The 17,376-nt window shown below is 36.5% G+C and overlaps 1 protein-coding gene across 1 annotated transcript in view; it reads right to left on the minus strand.

Moving 5' to 3' along the window:
- SNTG1 (syntrophin gamma 1) overlaps positions 1-17,376 on the minus strand; it is a 422,721-nt gene that overhangs the window by 224,119 nt on the left and 181,226 nt on the right. The gene's annotated exons all lie outside the window — the stretch shown is intronic.

Genomic DNA, 17,376 nt, shown 5'->3' on the forward strand with positions numbered 1-17,376 from the left:
TTTCTTGAAATAGTTAGGGCTCATTTTTGCTTTTTTAATTAAAAAGTTACACACATGAATAATGATGAAGTTAAAATTTTATTGACAAAAACTATACTGTCAGAAAGAATTGTTTTTACCCATGTGATAAATTAATTTACGAAATATCAAAATCACTTTGTAATTTTACTGATAACTAAATAATTACAAAATTTAGAATAATCTTGCATCCAACAATGTTCACCTTCATGTTTTATTTGACAATAGTACTTGTGAGAGCATAAAATATTTAAAAATTTGTTTTTGATACAAAGAGTGACAACCGAGACCTCTTTTCAGAATATTTGCTATTATGTTGATGATGGTATTAGTAATTACTATAGCAATTTTGATGTAAAGATAAAGAGATAACAGTAAGTTTATAATATGAGAAATAGGATGCTTGTCTTGCATGCATGTGTTGTGGGCCATTTTATGCAAGTTATATCCCTGGTACTCTATACGGTTTACTGAACACTACCAGGAGTGATCCCTTATTATATAGCTAGGAGTATGCGCTAAAAAACTGGTGCAATATTGCTTGCTATTGGCTCAAAAAAAAAAAAAGAGAGAGAGAGAGAGAAGTTGGTGTTTGTTTGTGATAATAATGTAATTAATTTAATATCATGTATATTTTGGTGTGGTGGCATTTGCATGAGATTACATACATAAAAATGTTTGGAATTAAATATATAACTCTGAAAATTTATTTTATATATAGAGAAATTAAAATACTAAAATTAGCTGTGTGAAAAAAGTAAAAGCTCTTTTTAAAACATTTATTTCTATTAGATTACAAGGTTATATTAAGATAATTGTGACACTTGATTTTTTCAAATAATATCTTGATAATAAAGACTTTATTCTGAGAAAACAATCTAGTTAAGAAATTTAATCAATTTATAGTTAAGTAAATTATGACAAGCACATTTATATCCGGAAAACACAGCTAAATTTTATCTAATTTATTATTCCTTTTTTTTTTTTACTAAAGAAAATGGTGAGATGGCAGTAACACTCACTAATGATAATAAGGAAAACATTTACCCAAATCTATGGGACACAGCAAAAGCATTAACTTGGGGGAAGCTCATAGCAATACATACCAACAGAAGGAAAGAAGAGAAGATGAAATCAGCACCCTGAAGTCAGACTTTAAATAATTGAAAAAGTAACAAAAGAGAAACTCAAACACAAGCAGAAGAAAAGTAATAATAAAAACCAGAGTAGAAATATAGCAACAATATACATACAAGGAAAACAATACAAAGAATTGATGAAACAAGGAGTTGTCTTTTCAAAAGAATAAACAAGATAGACACACTGTCAAGACTCACAAGGGAAAAAAAAAGAAAAAAATTCTCATTATGAACAATTGTACACTTTTAAGCTAGAGAACCTAGAAGAAATGGACAGATTTCTGGAAACAGATAATCTTCCAAAACTAAATGAGTTGAAAGTATAAAGCCTAACCAGGTTAATTAATTAAGAAAATTGAAACAATAATTAATAATCTACCCTAGAATAAAAGTCCAGGACAGATGAGTTAACAGGTAAGTTTTATTAAAAATTCAGAAAAGATTGATGACCATTGACTCGGTCTCTTCCAAAATATCAGAGATAGGAAGCCTCCCTAATCCCTTTTATGAAGCGAACATTATGCTTATCTCCAATGTTGATAGAGATACTACCAAGAAAGAAAACTACAGACCAATTTCATTGATGAACATTGATGCAAAAATCCTAAACAAAAACTTAGCAAACTAAATCCAATAACACATTAAAAAGATTTTACATCATGACCAAGTGGGTTTCATCTCAGGGATACAAAGATGGTTCAATATATGCAAATCAATCAACATCATACACTACATCTTTAAGTGGAAAGATCAAAATTAAATGATCATATCAATCAGTGCAGAGAAGCATTTGACAGGAACCACCAAGCATTCATAACTAAAATTCTCAGTAAAATATATGCGAAAGGAACCTTATTCAAGTAGTCACAGCAATCTATAAAAAGCCTATATCCCACAGCTGGGCTCAGACCACTCCACATGCCAGGATTTCTGGGTGTTTGACTGGTATGTGGGGGGCTCTGGGCAGGACAGCTAGCCACAGGTCCCCTGGGCTGAACTCCTAGTCCAGGGGGCCAAGATCCCCCCAAACCTGGTGGGTCTTCAGGGCCACGCCTGGTTAATCGGGCCCTGGGGAGAGGCGGGGGAGAAATCCCGCCCTTTGCATCCCAAAACTGCAGAGGCACGGCTGGGCTCAGACCACTCCACATGCCAGGATTTCTGGGTGTTTGACTGGTATGTGGGGGGCTCTGGGCAGGACAGCTAGCCACAGGTCCCCTGGGCTGAACTCCTAGTCCAGGGGGCCAAGATCCCCCCAAACCTGGTGGGTCTTCAGGGCCACGCCTGGTTAATCGGGCCCTGGGGGGAGGCGGGGGAGAAACCCCGCCCTTTGCATCCCAAAACTGAAAATCATTTTTTCATTTTATTACATTTCAAGTCTATTTAGAACACTTAGAAAAAGAGACATTAAATGCTGTACAAATGAGTGTTTTTTTTTTTAACAATGATACCCTGGGAAACACTTGTACAATGCAAAAAACACCACCATCTCTAGAGTCAATTCCAGGAACTTAAAGATTGTAATTGAAATTTTATTTCACTTATTTAGATTTTAGTTACAACAATGCATAGATATAATTGCTTTAAACTCTATTTCATGTTTATTTTGATTTATTTTTAAAACAGTCAGTATACAAAGATACCAACTCTTTAATTAGAAAAAAATCAATTGACAAATATCAGTAATCACACAAAGACTCTGGAGAAAGTCCTGAAGGATGTGGACTAAAAATAAAGACAAACAAAACCCAAATGAATCTTTTTCTACTTACCAATGATAACACCTTTTTAAAAAATACATAGATTTAGGGGTCAAAGATAAAATAACAGTTAGGGCACTTGCGTAGTATACTCTCAGCCAAGGTTTGATTCTTAGTACTTCTGGGTCCCCCGAATATTGTTAGTTATAACCCTGGAATCCCTGAACAGCAGAATCATATAGCATCTCTCAATATGACTTTAGGAAACTTAAATTTAAAAAATGAATCTTTTTGTCTATAAACCTAACAACTCATATTTGTACAAGCATGCATTGCAGTATAGGTAGTAGTCTTCTTTTATCATAACAAAAGTTCTTGTGCATAGGTGAAAGTAGAACTATTTTGAATGCTTTAATCCATTGCATGTACTCGATCATAGTATTCTGACATTATTTAAATGTAGCAGTACTTAAGTTATATATTCTTCAATATTTGGCTGATAAATGGCTTGCCAGCATATAAACAGCTATGAAAACTAATTGAACTATTTTTTAATATTTAAAAAAAGGTAAAATCAGAAAATAAAAGGTTTAGTTGGGAACCCCAACTAAAAAAAAAAAAAAAAAAAAAAAAAAAGAACTGTGCTAGTGACCAGATGTAAAGCTTTGACACCTATTGTTCTACTGTAGCAGATTTAAACAACTGGTCAGTGGACTGGTGCATGAAACAATGATTCCAGCTTTAAAAGTCTGCACTGATATAAACTATTTTATCTTTTACATTACAAATGTGTATCTTCTCAAGCCTCTGCTAACTTTATGGGTAGCAACAATAATTTAAATAAGAAGTCTAAGGCATAGGAGTGATTTCTGAGCATAGAGCCAGGAGTAACCCCTGAGCACCACCGGATGTGACCCAAAAACAAACAAACAAAAAAAATAATTAAAAAAAAGAATAAAGTAAATGTAATTTAAGAAAAAAGAAGTATAAGGCAGAAGAATAGAGAATGATATCATTATATGTGGTAATTAGAATAACTGTATGAAGAAATACAATGCTCTAAATTGGAGCTGTCTTGAATACCTTTGGTCCCACCCAGAGTATAGCAAGGAGAAGGAAAAAAACTGTTTGGAGGAGAAGAAAAACAAATATTAAAGGTTGGAGGCCAGGGTCAAGTGGTCTCAAGTGCATTGGTGGAGATACAAAAGGACAGAACTGGAGATGAGGAGAATAAAAAAAAAAAAACTAAAAAAGGACAGAGATAAATATCCAAGCAAAAGTCAACAACAATGAAATCAAGAGACCCAATTTATCAATCTAAATTTAAAATGGATCTGTGATACTGGCAGGTGGGGAGGGGCAAAGAGTATGTACTCTGGGAACATTGGTGAAGGGAGGTTGACACCAGTGGTGGGATTGCCTTGATTAATTGTATGTCTGAAACCCAACTCTGAAGAACTTTGTAAATCACAATTGATTCAATAAAATAAAATAAAAAGAAAAAAAGATGAATTTACTTAAACACCTTTATTTAAAAGGTTGTTCATAATAGTTGTTTTTTTTCCACAGTTACAGAAATGTTCATGATTGAGTTTCAGTCATATAAACTTCATAAAGACTTCATCAGTACACATTTCCTGTCTCCATTGTACCAGTTGTACCTTCCTGCTCTTCCCCCCATTCGCTCACTCCTGCTTACCCTCTATGGCAGATATTCCTATCCAACTTTCTTTTTTTTTTTTTTTGGTTTTTGGGCCACACCCTGTGACGCTCAGGGGTTACTCCTGGCTATGCGCTCAGAAGTTGCTCCTGGCTTCTTGGGGGACCATATGGGACGCCGGGGGATCGAACCGCGGTCTGTCCTAGGCTAGCGCAGGCAAGGCAGGCACCTTACCTCCAGCGCCACCGCCCGGCCCCCCTATCCAACTTTCTATTGTCCACTTTTTTTCTTTTAGACATAATAGTTTGCAATATTGTTACTGAGGAGTATCATGCTTATCACTTTATCTCCTTTCAGTTTCTAGTTCTCATCTAGAACAACCTTTTACAACTATTGATATATTAGTCCCTTCACTGCCTTAACTACCTCCACTAACTACCCACCACTAATTTTGGCAAGCTTGCTAAAATGGACTGGTCATCCTGGCACTTTTCTTTGTCTCTGGATATTCTTACCATAATAGCTTTTTGATATACCACAAATGAGTGCAATAACATCTGCCTACCCCTTTTCCTCTGACTCATTTTATTCAGCATGATACTCTCCATGTCCATCATGCAAATTTCATAATTTCATGTTTCCTAAAGTTGCATACCATTTCATTGTGTAGATGCACAAAGTTTTCTTTATCCACTCATCTATTGTCAGGCACTTGGATGATTTCTAGATTCTGCCTATTGTGAATAGTGTTGCAATTAACAGAGGAACACAGACTATTTTTCTGCACTTTGTTTTTGAGATCCTATGGTATGTTTCTACAGGTGGTATTATTGGGTCATGTGGAAACTCAATTTCTAGTTTTTTGAGGAATCTCCATATACTTTTCCAAAAATGCTGGGCAAGTCTACATTCCCACTAGGTATGAATAAGAATTCCTTTCTCCCTGAAACAACACCAACACTAGTGGTTCTTATTGTTTTTGATGTATGTCTTTTCTATTCAGTGAGAAATTATATCTCGTTGTTTTGATTTCTATCTACCTATCTAGTTCTATGTACCTTGTGGATTCAAGTCTGATATCAAAGTCTATAATCCTTTTTGACTTGACTTTATTGATTGGTGTTAAAAAGGTCTGGGTCCACTGTTTCTGTATGTAGCTGACTAGTTTTCCAACAACTCTTGTTAAAGAGGCTTTCCTTGTTCCGTATGTCTGTTTCATATGTCTTGTTCTTTATCAAAGATTAATAAATTATATACCTGAGGTTCTGACTTAAGATATTGAAGTCAATTGCATTAACCTGAGTTCTCTCTTTATTCCATACCATGTTGTTTTAATTATACAATGCTTTATATTACAATTTGAAAGTTGTGATTCCTGTCTTCTTTTTCAAAATGATTGCTTTAGTTGTTCATGTAAGTTTATTGTTCCAAATGAATTTCAGGCTGGTTTGATATATTTCTGTGAAAAATGTCATGGGTAATTTTATAGTGATTTTATTTTTTCAGTAGAAAGCTTTGGAAAGAATTGCCATTTTAATGTTAACCCTGCCAATCCATTAGCAGGATATTTTTTCCATTTTCTGTCTTTTTCCCCCTTAAAGCAATATCCTACAGTTTTCTTTGTATAGATTTCTTACTTATTTAGTTTAGTTAATTTCATGTAATTTGATTCTTCTTCTTCTTCTTCTTCTTCTTCTTCTTCTTCTTCTTCTTCTTCTTCTTCTTCTTCTTCTTCTTCTTCTTCTTCTTCTTCTTCTCCGCTTCCTCCTCCTCCTCCTCCTCCTTCTTCTTCTTTTAGTTTTTGTACCACATTTGGTTCTGTACTCAGAAATCACTCTTGAAAGATGCCGCGACCATATGAAATGCCAGGGATTGAATCCGGGTCAGCCACATGTAAGACAAACTCCTACTTGTTGCGCTATATATGGTCTAAGATATTTGATTTTATGAGGTAAATTGTGTATGGAAGATTTTAATGTCTCTTTTTTCTCTCTCATTATTTTTATATTAAAAGAAATGAATTTTTGAATATTAATTTCGTATCCTGCCCCTTTATGAATATATTGCTTCTAGAATTTCTTTTATAGAGATATTAGACTTTTATATTATGCAATCTGCAGCCAAAGCTTAATTTTTCCTTTCCAATGTGGATACCCTTGATATCTTTTTCTGGCCCAATTGCTATGGCAAGTACTTCCAGTACTATCTTGAATAAAAGTGACATGAGTGACCATCTTGTCTTGTGCTCATTATTAGAGCAATATTTTTTAGTTTTATTCTAATTGAGTATGATGTTTGCCAAAGTATCTTTGGAAAATGGCATTGACAATAATGATGAAATTTCCTTATGTTTCCATCTTGTTGATATTTTTTATCATTAATAGTTGTTGGATTTGGGGCAGGCAATTTGCTTCTCTCTCACTTTCACTCTCTCTTTATATCCTATATGACATTGCAGTTTGCACTATCACTCTCAAATTTTGTTAGCAACATTAGCTAACATATTATTAGCTGTGTATAGCTTACTGTAGATTGACAAATTATTAGCTGTGTATAGCTTACTGTAGATTGACAACGTTTCTGTTGTCATTGACTTTAGGTTTGGTGTTTATGTCTGATCATTTTTTTATTTCCACCTTATGTTCATATGACTATTTGGTCCTGGTACCCTACATTTTTCCCCTTAATTAATGAGGCAGAACAAGATGATTCAAGTTATGTGGTTCTCTTTGAAAAAAAAATGGGAGGATTTTGTTTAGATTTTGTCTAGAGGTTATTTAAAAGAATAGAGAAAAAAAGAAGGTAAACAAAAGAAAAACAGAACATAAAAACAGCAATTACTAAAAATATAGCCCAGCTAAAAACAACCACCATTATATAATAACCATGAAAAAAGCAAGAAAAAGGAAAAAAAAAGAAGAAAAAGAAAACAAAATGAAAAACAAAACAGATTTTTTCAGGGAGGGACTACAGAGCATGAAAACCAGCATAACTTTGCAAAAGCCGGCTCCCTGTGTGTGACAACAGGCGGGGAAAATCCACGAAAGTACACCGGCCCAGTGGGGCCCAACTGTGAAAAACTGTGAGTTTGACCTGCATATGTCTGTCTACTGTCCTCTTGCGTGAAACTCTTGGGAGTGGGGCAAAAGAGGCTCCAGAAACCTCGCTCGCCCAGATGCCATTTTCAGGGAGGGACTACAGAGCATGAAAACCGGCATAACTTTGCAAAAGCAGGCTCCCTGTGTGTGACAACAGGCGGGGAAAATCCACGAAAGTACACCGGCCCAGTGGGGCCCAACTGTGAAAAACTGTGAGTTTGACCTGCATATGTCTGTCTACTGTCCTCTTGCGTGAAACTCTTGGGAGTGGGGCAAAAAGAGGCTCCAGTCGCTTCGCGACGCAGCCGTGCACTCTTTCTAAGGAAAGAACACCATTGCAACAAGAAGGAAAAATTACACGAAGAACGGTGCTATATCACAGAAGCAAACATTTCTCTCCAGACTGTCTTCTCTGTTGCATGCTCGGGCCTAAGATTTGACCCAGTGTGAGGCTTCATCCACGGAGGACTCCCCTCCCTTAGAGGCAAGTCAGCCCATCCAGAAAGGGAGGAGCCAGAGGAGTGTGCTGCCTGCATCATATAGACAATGAATACCACCACAACACGTAGAAAAACCCACAATGCAAGTGTGACAATGGGGAAACAACACAGGCCAGCATCAGACATAGAGAATGAAGATGACAATTCTGAGGACCAGATAATGACCAACCAACTAATCAACCACTCAGATAAGGACTTTAGACTAGCAATATGGAAGATACTCAACGGACTCCAAGAAACCATGGATCGAGTTGAACAGAACACTAATAAGAACCAAGAAAATATGAAGACAGAAATCACAAAACTCCAAACTGAAATAACATGTCAACTAACAGGACTGAAAAAGTCAGTAAACGAAGTGAATGACAAAATGGATAAGCTCTGGGACAGGGTATCAGAAGCTGAGAATAGACTTGGTGCTGTGGAAGAGGAGATACATAACAATTCCATACAGCAGGAGAGATTGGACAAAAAACTTAAAGCAAATGAGCAGACAACGGAAAAATTAGTCAAAGATTGGGAACAGATGAAAATAGAAGTCTATGATAAGATCAACAGAAACAACTTAAGAATCATTGGAGTCCCAGAGACCCAGGAAGAAAATTTCCAGGAAGAATCAATGGTCAAGAACATCATTAAAGAGAAACTTCCAGAGCTAAAGAATATATGTGATCAAATCCTGCATGCCCGAAGAGTACCAACCAAAAGAGACCCCAGAAAAACCACCCCAAGACACATCCTAGTCACAATGACAAATCCCACAGATAGAGACAGAATTCTGAAAACAGCAAGATCAAAAGGGGAAATCATGTTCAAGCAAGCTTCCCTGAGATTTACAGCAGACCTGTCACCAGAAACACTCAATGCCAGAAAGCAGTGGTGGGATATTTTGACAAGACTGAATGAAATGAATGCTTCACCCAGAATACTATACCCAGCAAAGCTCACTTTCCGGTTTGACGGAAGAATACATGGTTTCACAGACAAAAAACAGCTCAGAAACTTCACAGACACAAAACCAGTCTTAAGAGAAAAACTGAAAAATCTAATCTAAGACAAGACTAACCAAAAGACACACCAAATTTCGAAATAAAGATGGCGTTAAATCCCAGGACAATTCTTTCTCTCAACGTCAATGGACTAAATCCACCAGTTAAGAGACACAGAGTGGCTAAATGGATCAAAAAACTCAATCCAACCTTCTGCTGCCTAAAAGAAACACACCTGAATAGTCAGAACAAACATAGACTCAAAATAAAAGGCTGGAGAAAAATTATCCAAGCAAACAACACCAATAAAAAAGCTAGAGTGGCCATACTAATATCAGATAATGCAAACTTTATACTCAGGAAGGTTGGAAGGGACAAAGATGGACATTTTATATTAATCAAGGGGTATGTAGAGCAGGAAGAATTCACTCTCCTGAACATATATCCACCGAATAAGGGGCCAGCAAAATATTTAATACAACTGTTGACAAATCTGAAAAATAATATCAACAACAACACAATAATTGTGGGGGACCTTAACACGGCTTTGTCAACACTGGATAGGTCAACCAGACTGAAACCCAACAAGAATATACTAGACCTGAGGAGAGAAATGAAAGAAAGAGGCCTAGTGGATATATATAGGACACTCCATCCCCAGAAACCTGGATACACATTCTTCTCCAATGTACATGGGACATTCTCCAGGATAGACTACATGCTGGCACATAAAACATACCTCCATAAGATCAAGAGGATAGAAATTTTGCAGATTACCTTCGCTGACCACAAGGCTCTGAAATTATTTGTGAACTCCAAAGGGACTCAGAAGAAACACTTTAACACCAGGAAGTTAAACAGCCTCATCCTCAATAACCAGTGGGTCCGAGATGAAATCAAGGAGGAAATCAAAAGGTTCCTGGAAACAAATGACAATAAAGACACAAACTATCAGAACTTATGGGACACAGCAAAAGCAGTACTGAGAGGAAAATTTATAGCTTTGCAAGCACACATCAGGAAGGAAGAAGGAGCTTAACTGAGTAGCTTAATGACACAGCTAGGGGCCGGGTAGGTGGCGCTAGAGGTAAAGTGTCTGCCTTACAAGCGCTAGCCAAGGAACGGACCTCGGTTCGATCCCCCGGCGTCCCATATGGTCCCCCCAAGCCAGGGGCGATTTCTGAGCACATAGCCAGGAGTAACCCCTGAGCGTCAAACGGGTGTGGCCCAAAAACCAAAAAAAAAATAAATAAATAAAATAATGACACAGCTAATAGAACTAGAAAATGCTCAACAAAAGGACCCAAGAATAGGAAGACAGAAGGAAATAACAAAGCTGAGAGCAGAAATCAACGAAGTGGAAACCCAAAAAACAATCCGAAAGATCAACGAAAGCAGAAGTTGGTTCTTTAAAAAATAAACAAGATTGATAGACCACTGGCAGACCTAACAAAGAAAGAGAGAGAGAGAAACTTGATAACCTGTATCAGGAATGAAAAAGGAGAGATCACTACTGATATGACAGAGATTCAAAGGGTTATCAGAAACTACTTTGAAAAACTCTACGCCACTAAAAATGAGAACCTGGAAAAATGGATAAATTCTTGGACTCTTATAATCTTCCACGGTTGAAGGAAGAGGATGTAGCATATCTAAACACCCCCATCACCATTTATGAAATTAAAACAGTAATCAAATGTCTGCCGAAAAACAAAAGCCCAGGTCCAAATGGATTCATTAATGAATTCTATCAAACATTCCAAGAGGAAATACTGCCAATCTTGGCAAGACTCTTTCATGAAATTGAACAAGCAGAAACACTTCCAAATAGCTTTTTTGAAGCCAACATCAGCTTGATACCTAAACCAGACAGAGATGCTACAAAAAAAGAAAATTACAGACCAATTTCGCTGATGAATGCAGATGAAAAGATCCTCAACAAAATCCTGGCAAATAGGATTCAATGCCTCGTTAGGAAGATCATCCACTACGATCAAATAGGTTTCATCCCAGGAATGCAAGGCTGGTTTAACATCCGTAAATCTATCAACATAATACACAACATCAATAACAAGAAAAATAAAAACCACATGATCATATCAATAGATGCAGAGAAAGCATTTGATAAGGTCCAACACCCATTCTTGATCAAAACTCTCAGCAAGATGGGAATGGAGGGAACCTTTCTCAATATAGTGAAGGCCATCTACCACAAGCCAGTGGCAAATATTATCCTCAATGGAGAAAAAGTAAAAGCCTTCCTTCTAAATTCTGGCACAAGACAAGGCTGTCCTCTCTCACCACTCCTATTCAACATAGCACTGGAAGTACTTGCTATAGTGATTAGACAAGAAAAGGATATCAAGGGAATCCAGATAGGAAAGGAAGAAGTCAAGCTCTCACTGTTTGCAGATGACATGATACTCTACTTAGGAAACCCTAAAGACTCTATCAAAAAGCTTCTAGAAACAATAGACTCATATAGCAAGGTGGCAGGCTACAAAATTAACACACAAAAATCAATGGCCTTTCTATACACCAATAGTAATAAGGATGAAATGGATATTAAGAAAACAACCCCATTCACAATAGTGCCACACAAACTCAAATATCTTGGAATCAACTTGACTAAATATGAGAAGGACCTATACAAGGAAAACTATAAAACTCTGCTCCAAGCAATAAGAGAGGACACACGGAAATGGAAACACATACCCTGCTCATGGATCAGCAGGATTAACATCATCAAAATGGCAATATTCCCCAAGGCATTATACAGATTTAATGCCATCCCTCTAAAGATACCCATGACATTCTTCAAAGAAGTGGATCAGACACTTTTGAAATTCATTTGGAACAATAAACACCCTCGAATAGCTAAAGCAATCATTGGGAAAAAGAACATGGGAGGAATTACTTTTCCCAACTTTAAACTGTACTACAAAGCAATAGTTATCAAAACAGCATGGTATTGGAATAAGGACAGGTCCTCAGATCAGTTGAATAGGCTTGAACACTCAGAAAATGTTCCCCAGACATATAATCACCTAATTTTTGATAAAGGAGCAGGAAATCCTAAATGGAGCAGGGAAAGCCTCTTCAACAAGTGGTGTTGGCCCAATTGGATAGCCACTTGCAAAACATTGAACTTAGACCCCCGGCTAACATCATGTACGAAGGTAAAATCCAAATGGATTAAAGACCTCAATATCAGCCCCAAAACCATAAGATATATAGAACAGCACATAGGCAAAACACTCCAGGACATTACAGGCATCTTCAAGGAGGAAACTCCCCTCTCCAAACAAGTGAAAGTAGAGATGAACAGATGGGATTATATTAAGCTGAGAAGCTTCTGCACCTCAAAGGAAATAGTGCCCAGGATACAAGAGCCCCCCACTGAGTGGGAGAAACTATTCACCCAATACCCATCAGATAAGGGGCTAATCTCCAAAATATACAAGGCACTGACAGAACTTTACAAGAAAAAAACATCTAACCCCATCAAAAAATCGGGAGAAGAAATGAACAGACACTTTGACAAAGAAGAAATACACATGGCCAAAAGACACATGAAAAAATGTTCCACATCACTAATCATCAGGGAGATGCAAATCAAAACAATGATGAGATACCACCTCACACCCCAGAGAATGGCACACGTCACAAAGAATGAGAATAAACAGTGTTGGCGGGGATGTGGAGAGAAAGGAACTCTTATCCACTGCTGGTGGGAATGCCGTCTAGTTCAACCTTTATGGAAAGCGATATGGAGATTCCTCCAAAAACTGGAAATCGAGCTCCCATACGATCCAGCAATACCACTCCTAGGAATATACCCTCGGAACACAAAAATACAATACAGAAACCCCTTCCTTACACCTATATTCATTGCAGCACTATTTACCATAGCAAGACTCTGGAAACAACCAAGATGCCCTTCAACAGACGAATGGCTAAAGAAACTGTGGTACATATACACAATGGAATATTATGCAGCTGTCAGGAGAGATGAAGTCATGAAATTTTCCTATACATGGATGTACACGGAATCTATTATGCTGAGTGAAATAAGTCAGAGAGAGAGAGAAAAACGCAGAATGGTCTCACTCATCTATGGGTTTTAAGAAAAATGAAAGACACCCTTGTAATAATAATTTTCAGACACAAAAGAGAAAAGAGCTGGAAGTTCCAGCTCACCTCAGGAAGCTCACCACAAATAGTGACGAGTTTAGTTATGGAAATAACTACATTTTGAACTGTCCTAATAATGAGAATGTATGAGGAAAATGGAGAGCCTGTCTAGAGTACAGGCGGGGATCGGGTGGGGAGGAGGGCGACTTGGGACATTGGTGATGGGAATGTTGCACTGGTGATGGGTGGTGTTCTTTACATGACTGAAACCCAAACACAATCATGTATGTAATTAAGGTGTTTAAATAAATTAAAAAAAAAGTATTGAATTAAAAAAAAACAAAGGAAGGAGAGACAAGGTGTGTGACAAGGTTTTATGCTTCTTTATTTTTCTTTTTTGCATAGGCATGGTAAATATTGGGAAAATGTGAACAGAATTCCCTTGGCCTAAGAGATACAGGGTTTCTCTGCCCTTGAAGCATACTGCCATGGGAACAACTACAGGCTCCATACACGCTCATTTTCATACGCCACATGTTTTTTTTTTTTTTTATGGTGCAGAAAATTTTTTGCTCAGTTGTGGATGATAAAATCAGCCTCGGTAGCTAGAGATCTTGGTATTTGTATAGGTCATAGAATGAAGGCTAGGACAGCCTTTCTTTACAGTTCAAGAAATTCTGTTCCATCACTGTTGTTGTAATCAGTCTTCTGTAATTAGTGGTCTTGGTTCTTGCTCACATCCTAGGACAAAGCCTCATATTGAGTCTTTCATTATGGTTCCAGAAATTCTGTTCACAGGCAGTTGTCAAAGTAAGACCTCTGGAATTTGAGATCTTGATCTTTGTACAAATCCTAGGCTGAAGCCTAGGTGAGAATCTTTTTTATTTGTTCCATGGTAAGTTCTGTCCAGTCCTGGTTGTCAAAGTCAGTCTTCTGTAGCTAGGGATCTTAGTTTTTGCACAGATCAAAGGATGGTGTGTTTTCTGATTTTATCTTACCTTTAGGTGATGAGATAAGGCAATCCACTCAGATCAAGTTGTTGTCATTTCCTCAGTGTCAGGATGTCATACCAAAATATCACCCTCTTTCAAATATAAATAAAAATAGTGACAAAATATAAAACAGATATTTTTATTAGAATTCTTTTAGGTAATATTCTATTTTGAGAGTTACCTTTTTAACCTATACTTTGTAATTCATCATTATGTTATATAAGTAAATTTGAGTTAAAACTTTTAAAAATTCCTCCTGTAAATCAGATTGGAATAGTCAGTAATTTGCTGGTACTCCTTGAAACGAAATAAAGTCACTATATTCAAGACAAGTGTGGAATTAATAAAATAAAATGTATAAGTTATAAAGAAAGGAAACTATCGACAATCTCCCAACACTTTCCTTATAAACTCTTTTTGAATTTAAAATTTTATTTTTAAATTCTGAGTACAAAGAAATTATACAGAAGTCTAACTATTCATAATCACCCTTACCTGTACATTAAATACCCACAGTTTTAATTTTTTTAAATGACGCCATATACAAAAGAGTATTAGTTAATGTGTAAAATACTACTACATTTTTGATTGCCATGTAAATCATAAGAAACAACCAATTTTAAAATTCAGTGATTTGAGATAGCACTATATGATATTATAAATATGCAATAATGATAAAAAGGCAAAAGAAACTAAATTTCACCATAAGTCTTTCAGAGAGGGTACTAACAGTAATATTAAAAACTTTTTCAAAATGAAAATTTTTTCAGTAAACATTCAATTCTTTAATGCTCTGATTGTATTATCGTGTCAAAATAGAGTTGTACGAATGCTTAAATTCATAAAATGATTTCTGCTTAACCAAAATTTTTCATAGTTTGCCATTGATTCTCAAAACCCTTACAAGCAACAGACATTTTTTGCAATTTTCATAAAATTGGCACCAACAATAAATGAAAATCATTAAATCAAAAGATAGTTCATATAATTTCTGGATCAGACAGTATATTGTATTAACCAGACATTTACTAAAATTTAAATTTGCAAACTGTAGTATATAAATTAAGCTTCTATTTTATTTCTATGTTATACTTCTTTTGATTTATATTGGAATTCAATAAGTAATACTAGCATAATTATTTGAGTAAATGGTTTATTAAGGTATCTTACTTTTAAATTCCTTAGGAAAAGAATATGAGGAAAATATATATGATTTTAACAAAAATAACTTTTTTTTCAGCTGAGGTCCTATGAGTAACTAATTATTCCTTCTCTTTCTGTCTATAGTCCTCCTCTTATTTTCTCAGATAATTATTAACCAAGAAAGCTGCAAATTACTGTGATAATTCATTAATTGGAAAATGTTTTAGATTAAATATTTTAATAACTTGTATTGCATTGTCTGCTATTGAAATTACATATTTTTCATCAAGATTGAGAAATTGTCTTGCTCACCTTGTGCAGAGTCCGTCACCAAATCCTGTTATCAGTTCATCCACAATATAACTTTTTCCAGATCATCCTTTCTACCTGAAGACACCATAAAATTTAAGTCACCAATAGCTCTCATTTGGCTATACTTCTAACTACATTCTTACTTGTTCACTCAAGATCCCATACGGTTTATCATAGAATAGGATTTAAATTTCAGCCTCTGATAGGGCTGGAGAGAAAGCATGGAGGTAAAAGGTGTTTGCCTTGCATGCAGAAGGCCGGTGGTTCGAATCTCAGCATCCCATATGGTCCTTCGAGCCTGCCAGGAGCGATGTCTGAGCATAGAGCCAGGAGTAACCCCTGAATGCTGCCAGGTGTGACCCAAAAACCAAAAAAAAAAAAAAAAAAGATTTTTTTCATTTTATGTTTAAATGCTGTTTGTTTTCCTATAAACTTTTTATGGAGTTTTGATCTATATCCCTCTTCTTGTTTGCTTGTTTTGATCTCATTCTCCTTTCAGTTTTTAAAATGAAAAATATTTTCTTACTCAGGACTCTTCTGTTAATCTCTTTCTCCTACCGCACCTGTTTTGGTTCTGCTTGGTATGAAAACCTACAAGAAAAGTCTTTCCTGGGATAAAAGTTCAGGTCAAAACCAGGGCACAGAGATTGTGCAGACTATCATTCTCACCTCAAAAATCCACCAGCAATATAATATGTCACCAGCACTCTAAATAAAGGGAAATGTTATACTCAGAAACAAGCTCTTATCTACTAGAGATAAGAACCCATACTTTTTATAATACAGACTCGCCTCCCACCCTGAACATATGTCATGTGGACCCAACTTATACTCCATGTGATTGGACAGTGACTGTCCAACCCAGAACCCCAGATCCCAGACATGGAACTGACACAGGTCCCAGCACCAGGAATCAAACACCTCCTGGGGAAACTCTAAATGCCATCTGGGCACCAACTTGCACCAGTTTTAACATGACATCCTGACATGAGAAAACGGCAACAACTTGAGCTAAGAGAGGGCTGCCCTATCTCATCATATAGTGGTATGATGCAACCAGGAGACATGTCATCCTTTTCCCTAAGCAAAAACCAAAATTGCTATTTACAGAGGACTGACTTTGACAAACATGGACTGAACAGAATTTATCAAGGGGCCAATGAGGAAGTTCCTAAACTAGGTGTCAGCCTAGGATTCATACATAAACCAAGATATCTAATCCTAGAGGTCTGACTTTGACAACTGTGACTAAGCAGAACTTCTGGAACCATGTTGAAAGTCTATAGCCTAGGCTCTGTCCTAGGATCTGAAAAAAAAAAAAAGTCCACTAATTACAGAAGACTGATTAAAACAACAGTGATGGAACAGAAATACTAGAACTATAAAACAAAACAAAACTCTCTCCTAGCCTTTGCATTATGTTCTACAAAATAACAAGATCTCCAGCTCCAGAGGCGAGACGTCATCACCTACATCTGAGTGGAAAGTTTTCTGGCACCATGAAAAAACCTTGGGGTGTGTAAATGAGTGAGTATGGAGCCTGTAGTTGTTCCCATGGCAGTATGCTTCAAGGGTTGGAGAAACCCTATCTCTTAGGCCAAGGAAATTTTTGTTCTGAGTTCCCCAGTATTTACCATGCCTATGCAAAAAAAAAAAAAAAAAGGCAAAACAAACAAAAAACACCACAAGCCTTT

This window comes from Suncus etruscus, chromosome 6, assembly GCF_024139225.1.
Source record: "Suncus etruscus isolate mSunEtr1 chromosome 6, mSunEtr1.pri.cur, whole genome shotgun sequence".
Classification (NCBI taxonomy): domain Eukaryota; kingdom Metazoa; phylum Chordata; class Mammalia; order Eulipotyphla; family Soricidae; genus Suncus; species Suncus etruscus.